A 7,561-nucleotide genomic window follows, 5' to 3' on the forward strand; every position below is an offset into this window, starting at 1 on the left:
GAACCTTCCGTTCCTCTAGAGACTTGCGGTACACGGCTGTTAGAAGGGGGGCAAGTTCTTTCGCGTACTCTGTGTAGAATCGAATTGGTATCCCGTCAGGTCCAGTGGACTTTCCTCTGTTGAGTGATTCCAGTTGCTTTTCTATTCCTTGGACACTTATTTCGATGTCAGCCATTTTTTCGTTTGTGCGAGGATTTAGAGAAGGAATTGCAGTGCGGTCTTCCTCTGTGAAACAGCTTTGGAAAAAGGTGTTTAGTATTTCAGCTTTACGCGTGTCATCCTCTGTTTCAATGCCTTCATCATCCCGGAGTGTCTGGATATGCTGTTTCGAGCCACTTACTGATTTAACGTAAGACAAGAACTTCCTAGGATTTTCTGTCAAGTCGGTACATAGAATTTTACTTTCAAATTCACTGAACGCTTCACGCATAGCCCTCCTTACGCTAACTAACATCGTTTAGCTTCTGTTTGTCTGAGAGGTTTTGGCTGCGTTTAAACTTGGAGTGAAGCTCTCTTTGCTTTCGCAGCAGTTTCCCAACTCTGCCGTTGAACCACGGTGGGTTCTTCCCGTCCCTCACAGTTTTACTCGGCACGTACGTGTCTAAAACGCATTTTACGATTGCCTTGAACTTTTTCCATAAACACTCAACATTGTCAGTGTCGGAACAGAAATTTTCGTTTTGATCTGTTAGGTAGTCTGAAATCTGCCTTCTATTACTCTTGCTAAACAGATAACCTTCCTCCCTTTTTTATATTCCTATTAACTTCCATATTCAGGGATGCTGCAACGGCCTTATGATCACTGATTCCCTGTTCTGCACTTACAGAGTCGAAAAGTTCGGGTCTGTTTGTTATCAGTAGGTCCAAGATGTTATCTCCAAGAGGCGGTTCTCTGTTTAATTGCTCGAGGTAATTTTCGGATAGTGCACTCAGTATAATGTCACTCGATGCTCTGTCCCTACCACCCGTCCTAAACATCTGAGTGTCCCAGTCTATATCTGGTAAATTGAAATCTCCTCCTAAGACCATAACATGCTGAGAAAATGTATGTGAAATGTATTCCAGATTTTGTCTCAGTTGTTCTGCCACTAATGCTGCTGAGTCGGGAGGTCGGTAAAAGGAGCCAACTATTAACCTAGCTCGGTTGTTGAGTGTAACCTCCACCCATAATAATTCACAAGAACTATCCACTTCTACTTCACTACAGGATACACTACTACTAACAGCGACAAACACGCCACCACCGGTTGCATGCAATCTATCCTTTCTAAACACCGTCTGTGCCTTTGTAAAAATTTCGGCAGAATTTATCTCTGGCTTCAGCCAGCTTTCTGTACCTATAACGATTTCAGCTTCGGTGCTTTCTATCCGCGCTTGAAGTTCCGGTACTTTACCAATGCAGCTTCGACAGTTTACAATTACAATACCGATTGCTGCTTGGTCCCCCCATGTCCTGACTTTGCCCCGCACCCTTTGAGGCTATTGCCCTTTCTGTACTTGCCCGAGGCCATCTAACCTAAAAAAAAAACCGCCCAGTCCACGCCACACAACCCCTGCTACCCGTGTTATACACGATGGCAGCGCGCTCCAGCGAAAGTATCTGGCTCGCAGATCGCACAGTTTGTTTACGAAATGTATGGGCGTAAAATTCCTAACTAATCTACATTAAAACGCACATTTTCTCCCTTGTCCGCATGCTTATCATGATGTTCCGTTTTTAGTATACATAAATAAATACTTCAATATCTGTGAACGCGTTACAAAGAAAAAAGTGCAACTCGATTTTAAAAGGACATCTGCTTACAAAAATTGCAAATAGTGCAATACAAATTTAAAATAGTCTTCCGTGTGAGATAAAAATTATTTCACCAATTTCACTGTTTAGTAAAATCCTAAGATCATTCTCATTCGCTCGCTGTTTCTATTAAGTAGGCAGAATCTTTAGAACATGTGAAATACAAAACTGAACAAGAAAGTGCAAAATATCTTACTGCAAGTAGTACAATCTCTGTTGTGGAAAAAGCCTATGGAACACGCACAGACCTGAGAGAGGACGCGCACTTACGTTTACATAACATCGAATATTATATTGTATACTTGGTTAAATGAATAAGAAAGTCGCAAAACATATTAGAAAACACGAACGTGAGGGAGGGGGGAATTGGATCTAGTGAGACTGAATCCTGCAACACATCGCGCATCACTTCATAACTTCTCTCTGTTCGTTACGCTGCACTGAATTTCGGACCAAGTGACCTTGTCTTGTATGTTACTGTCTTCTGAAGGCTCTAAGCGCAGATATGTTATTAAGTGGCCGTATAAATCGTATCAAGGAAAAATTGTTTATAATAGACATTCAGTGTGTTTGTCGAAACGGCATACTTACAGTTCGAAAATTATTTAATCACCATTGTGACGTTTCTCGTCATTTTATCACATCAAATGTACGAATAGACGAGGGAGGTTTTCGAGAGATAAATTTGCTGTTGCTTTGAAACGGCATATATTCATGGGACGTTAGTTGAAGTATAAAACCCACCGCATACGGACAAAGCCAGTGTAGCTTCTCCAGACTCCTTACTGAAAAGAGATGGCTTGCATGTGATGTAGTTGGCGTCCTTCCATTTCACTTATGTACGTTCAAACGCACGTTCAGAATATCTGTCATGCTTGACATTGCTCTACACGTTCGGAAACACTCTCTGACGTGCATTTTACGCGCTATGACGTCCAAAACTCTGCACTCTCAACATTGACGTTCGAATGCACGGTTCACAGAGCTAACCCGCCGAGGTGGCGCAATTGCAAGATCCAAAACTTATATTCCACAGGACGACTGTTCAAATTCCTGTCCAGCGAGCCATATTTTGAGTTTTCCATTATTTCCTTAAATTACTGACGGCAGTTGGTAGGACGGTCCCTTTCAGAAGGAACGTGACCAGTTTGCTTCCCCTATCTGAGCTTGAGCTTCGTGTCCAGTGAACACCTGGTCGACAAGACGTTAAAACCAGTCTTTTATTCTTTGCTTTCATACAAAGCTGAGGTCTGAAATATGGTTTTACACAAATTTTTCCTTGTCTTGTGGTTTATGTTTTCGGATGTTAGTTGTTGTTTTTTTTTCGCAGAAAGCCCTTTTGCGTTGTTCAATCCTTGTTACTACCCATTTATTCATCGTCCGTTTTTTTACTGCACTACTTCGGAAATAGCAAAATTCTTGTGCCTCTTATAGAGTGTCTTCGCCAAGTGTAATCTTCAGCCTCTTGCTGTAGTAGCGTAACTCTCAGTACCAAGTAGTACTGTAGGACTCGATACACAAAACTAATATGTGTATTCCCTACATTTTTCTCAGCTTTAATTATTCTTCAAAAAGGTTTTTCCCCATATAAAATTTGTATATGGTGGTTGGTAAAAATAATAATGTTGATAAAAATACAGATGTCGGCAGCACTCCATTGTTCATGCAAAATAAATTGCAGATTTATCGTAACAGTAACGTTAATACGAAAGACAAAATAAATTTATGTTTTAAGTAATGGTAAATAATTGAAAACATTGAGCAACTGTTAAAGCCCGTACTGACGAAATAATTTGTAATATTCGACAAAATAATACGTGTTGTAATTCAAAATTTAGTAACAGTAATACTTTTTTGTCACAAAAGCATTCTTAAGGGGGAAAAAATATTTTACGGTATAGCAAATCATGTGAAATCATTGTAAAGTAGCAAAAGCAATTGTTTGTAATGTAAATAACAAAGTGTCACATTATGCTGATTGTTGGATTTTTATTAATAGGTAGACGGCGGAGGGCACTGGATGGTTGTTGTTGTAAACGATATGTTAAAGTCGGAGTCTTTTGTATTGGTTGGCACTGTATCCATGACTGTGACAACAGTTTTAACTTTGACTGCGCCTCCAATGAGTAAAAGTCGTAAGAAACGCGTGCCGGATTATTACGAAATACGAACCCAGGACCTGTTAATCCTACATCTGAAACGATATCCACTCCATCATTGGCTTGTGGCGATGAATTTTGACTTATCTCGCCAAGTAAACCACCTGCTGAACTGATCTGTATATCTCATTTTCATACCAGTAGCATAAGAGTGGCGCTAGCAGCGCCACTATGAGGATGCAAATCATGCCTGTTTTAAATACGAGCTGTAAAGGTCGTGAGTATTAGTTACCTTTAATACTGACGTGGTGAGTTGATATTAGCCAAACATGCCTTTAAAGGCGACAAAGATACGAGAATTTGGATGTTTCTTCTGCAGTATTGCAGAAAGACTTCGCAGAAATGTAGTCACTGTACGTAATTGCTGGCAGAGGTGGTTACGAGAGTCTACGGTCGCAAGAGGACTAGGCTACGAACGGCCACGTGGCACTGCCGAAAGGGCAGACCATCTTGTTCGGCGTATTGCTCAAGCGCATCAAACTCCATTTGCAGTAGCAATTTGAGCAGCAATTGGCACCACAGTGACGCGATGAACTGTTATAAATCGACTGTTTCAGGGACAGTTCCGAGCAAGACTCACTGTAGTGTGCATTCCAATGACCCCAGACCACCGTCATTTACTTCAGTAGCCTCAAGCGAGAGCTCATTGGAGGGCAGGGCGCAGCTCTGTTGCGTTTTCTGATGAGAGCTGGATCTGCCTCGATGCCAGTGATGGCTGTGTGTTGGTTAGGAGGAGACCAGTTGAGGGTCTGCCACCAATCTGTCTGCGTGTTGGATGCATTGGTGCTACATCATGAGTTATGGTCCGTGATGCGATTTTGTGTGACAGCAGAAGCAGTCTCGTGGTTATCGCACACACGCAGTCTGCAAATTACACGCCAAACTCGTGATTCGACTTGCTGTTGCGAGGTGCCGGGGCTAGCAGTGTATTTAACACTAAATTCTTCTAGAATCTTCATATGGAAATGATGCTCTAAGCCGCCCCTTTTCTAACTCCGACTTTTGCGGTTGCACATGGATTAAGAAGAAACGCGAACTGACTGTAATCGACCCTGCAAATGGAGTAGAAAAGAGTTTGGCACCTACAGTAATTTAATTGGATGGAAATTAATTAGATAAAGGAAAGTTTCATTAACATAGTGAGTAATGAAAGGGTTGCTCTAACGATTAACAGAATGAAAGTTCTGTCCAAAATAACAATTTGATTTATTATGACTAAACTCAAAATAATAAACAAAAAACATGAAACATTTACAATACATCAAATTGGATACTCAAATGCTGTGAAGGTGAAGTTGTCCATAAACTAGATTGTGACATTTATGACCAAGTGCTGTTGTGGAGCCAATTCCTTGCAACTCAAATCTTAAGAGAAACACCCAGGCAACCCAACATTAATTGCTGCTACAGTAGTGATAACTCAGACAATGAACACCCAAGACAGAACAAAGTCGGAAAAAACGAACAGGCGCGCTCTGCTGAGCTCTGATTATCACCTAGCAAAATTCCCTGATTTGCCGGTGCTGCGGACGTACATTACCAAGCTGTCTTCTGAACTGCAAGGACACGATCTGGCATACCGGAGGCGATGCCTGGTTGCTTCGACGCCTCGCCGTGGTGATGATAATGTCGCAAGTATAGTTCGAAACAAATTCTCCTGGTCTGGTTGTTCCAGACTAAAGACTTCCTAGCAACACAAATACGCCTCTGAGGGAGACGAAGAAGGCTCGCTACACAATCACTGACGGTACAGTGAGTGATTTTAACAAGAGAAGTCACACAGTAACTCCGGTACAGTCAACTTAGCCAAAACTGTTCAAGACGGACAACATAGGCCCCTTGTACACAGACCGCTCAATTGTCAACTGTACTCGGAGAGTTACGTTGAAATCGAAACTTCAGCAACTTCGTCAAACAGTTACAATCAAATCAAAGTATATTAGACAGCCAACGGAAGGCAGGCTGTCCAGAGCAGCGAGAGCTAAGTCTTGTAACCTACTCCGACTGAAAGGCGAGAACCGACCCCTCAAGAGCACCCATACAAGCCGAACACAGAACATTCCCGCCCCCACGACAGTGGCCATGGTTAAACGTTCCAATCAGCATCTCGAAAACCGGCGGAAAATTCCACTATATTGCCGACGCACTACTATTCCACCAATGGAGATACTTGGCGCCAATGTCTGCGCCGATTTTGCTACGTCACGGAGCTATCCCGTGAGCAAGCCAATCACAGTTATGATTTTGCAGAGAACGCGGGAATTTGCCCGCCAAGACTGCCTGGGAACACAAGTCATTCCCACGCCTCGCCAGTAGCCCGCCAGAAAGTGTTTTCACTAAGTTTCTGCGAAGTAACGGAATCTCTAGCCCAGCCGCTCCGTCAGGCCCCTCTGGGCGTGTCGCCCCTGCTCTTATGACAATGTCGGCGTCTGGAAAGCATTCACCCGACTCCTTCACACCCGTCTCACGACAGACGCTGCGTGGGAAGTCCGCGTATGAAGGAATAGCGACTTTTCACCGCATGCAATTAGAGAGGAAAATCGAATTACTCAGAGTAAGATAGAAATATGAGAGGGGGCTCATGCCACCTCTCACTGTGCTGCATCCATGAACAGCATTCCAGGAGGTGTTTTCCAACAAGATAACGCTCTCCACCATACCGCTGTTGTAACCCAACATGCTTTACAGAGTGTCGACATGTTTCCTTGGCCTGCTCGATCATCAGATCTGTCTCCAATCGAGCACATATGGGACATTAGCGGACGACAACTCGAGCGTCATCCACAAAAAGCATTACCCATCCATGTATTGACCAACCAACTGCTACAGACATGGAACTCCATCCCACAACCTGGCATCTGGCACCTGTACAACACAACGTAAGCACGTTTGCACGCAACATTCTGGAGGTTACATCGGTTATTGATGTTCCAGCATTTCACATTTGCAGTAGCTTATCTGGCGAGTACATTAACCTATGATTTTGCAGTGTTAATCACTGAAATATGTTACCTAGATAAACATATTCATTAATCTACATTAATTATTTTTAGGTTTTGGGATTTTTTTCCATAGGTGATGTGGAAGACACAAGACTGTAGATACCATTACCTTAGTTCTCTTCTTGCATATGTGCATGCTACGGAATCAACTTGCGCATGTTCCATATCGTTAAGTATCATTTTTAACTGTTCATTTTCGGCAGCTACTGTTATATCATGCTAATTTTCTATGAAAGCTGAAAAATTTCCGTATGGAAGTAAAGTAAACTCAGCGTTCTGGCCTTAGATGGCCAACCGGGCGCAACCGACCGCCGTGTCGTCCTATGCCGATGGCGCCATTGGAAGCAAAATGTAGGGACAGCACACCGCCCTCCCTGTCGTTATCGTGTTTCTCGACCTTGTAACCGCTACTAATCGCTCGAGTAGCTCCTCAGTTGGACTTACAACGCAGAGTATACCCCGTAACAGTCCTCCCACCAACGACAAGTTGCTGGCAGTACCGGGAATCGAACCTGGGTCCTGCGCGTGACAGTCAGCCACGCTGAATGCTCATCCGCGGATGCGGACTTCGTATCGAGATAGTCTGCTTGAAATTACGTGGTCTC

The sequence above is a fragment of the Schistocerca cancellata genome, chromosome 8, assembly GCF_023864275.1.
Source record: "Schistocerca cancellata isolate TAMUIC-IGC-003103 chromosome 8, iqSchCanc2.1, whole genome shotgun sequence".
In the NCBI taxonomy this organism is placed as follows: Eukaryota; Metazoa; Arthropoda; class Insecta; order Orthoptera; family Acrididae; genus Schistocerca; species Schistocerca cancellata.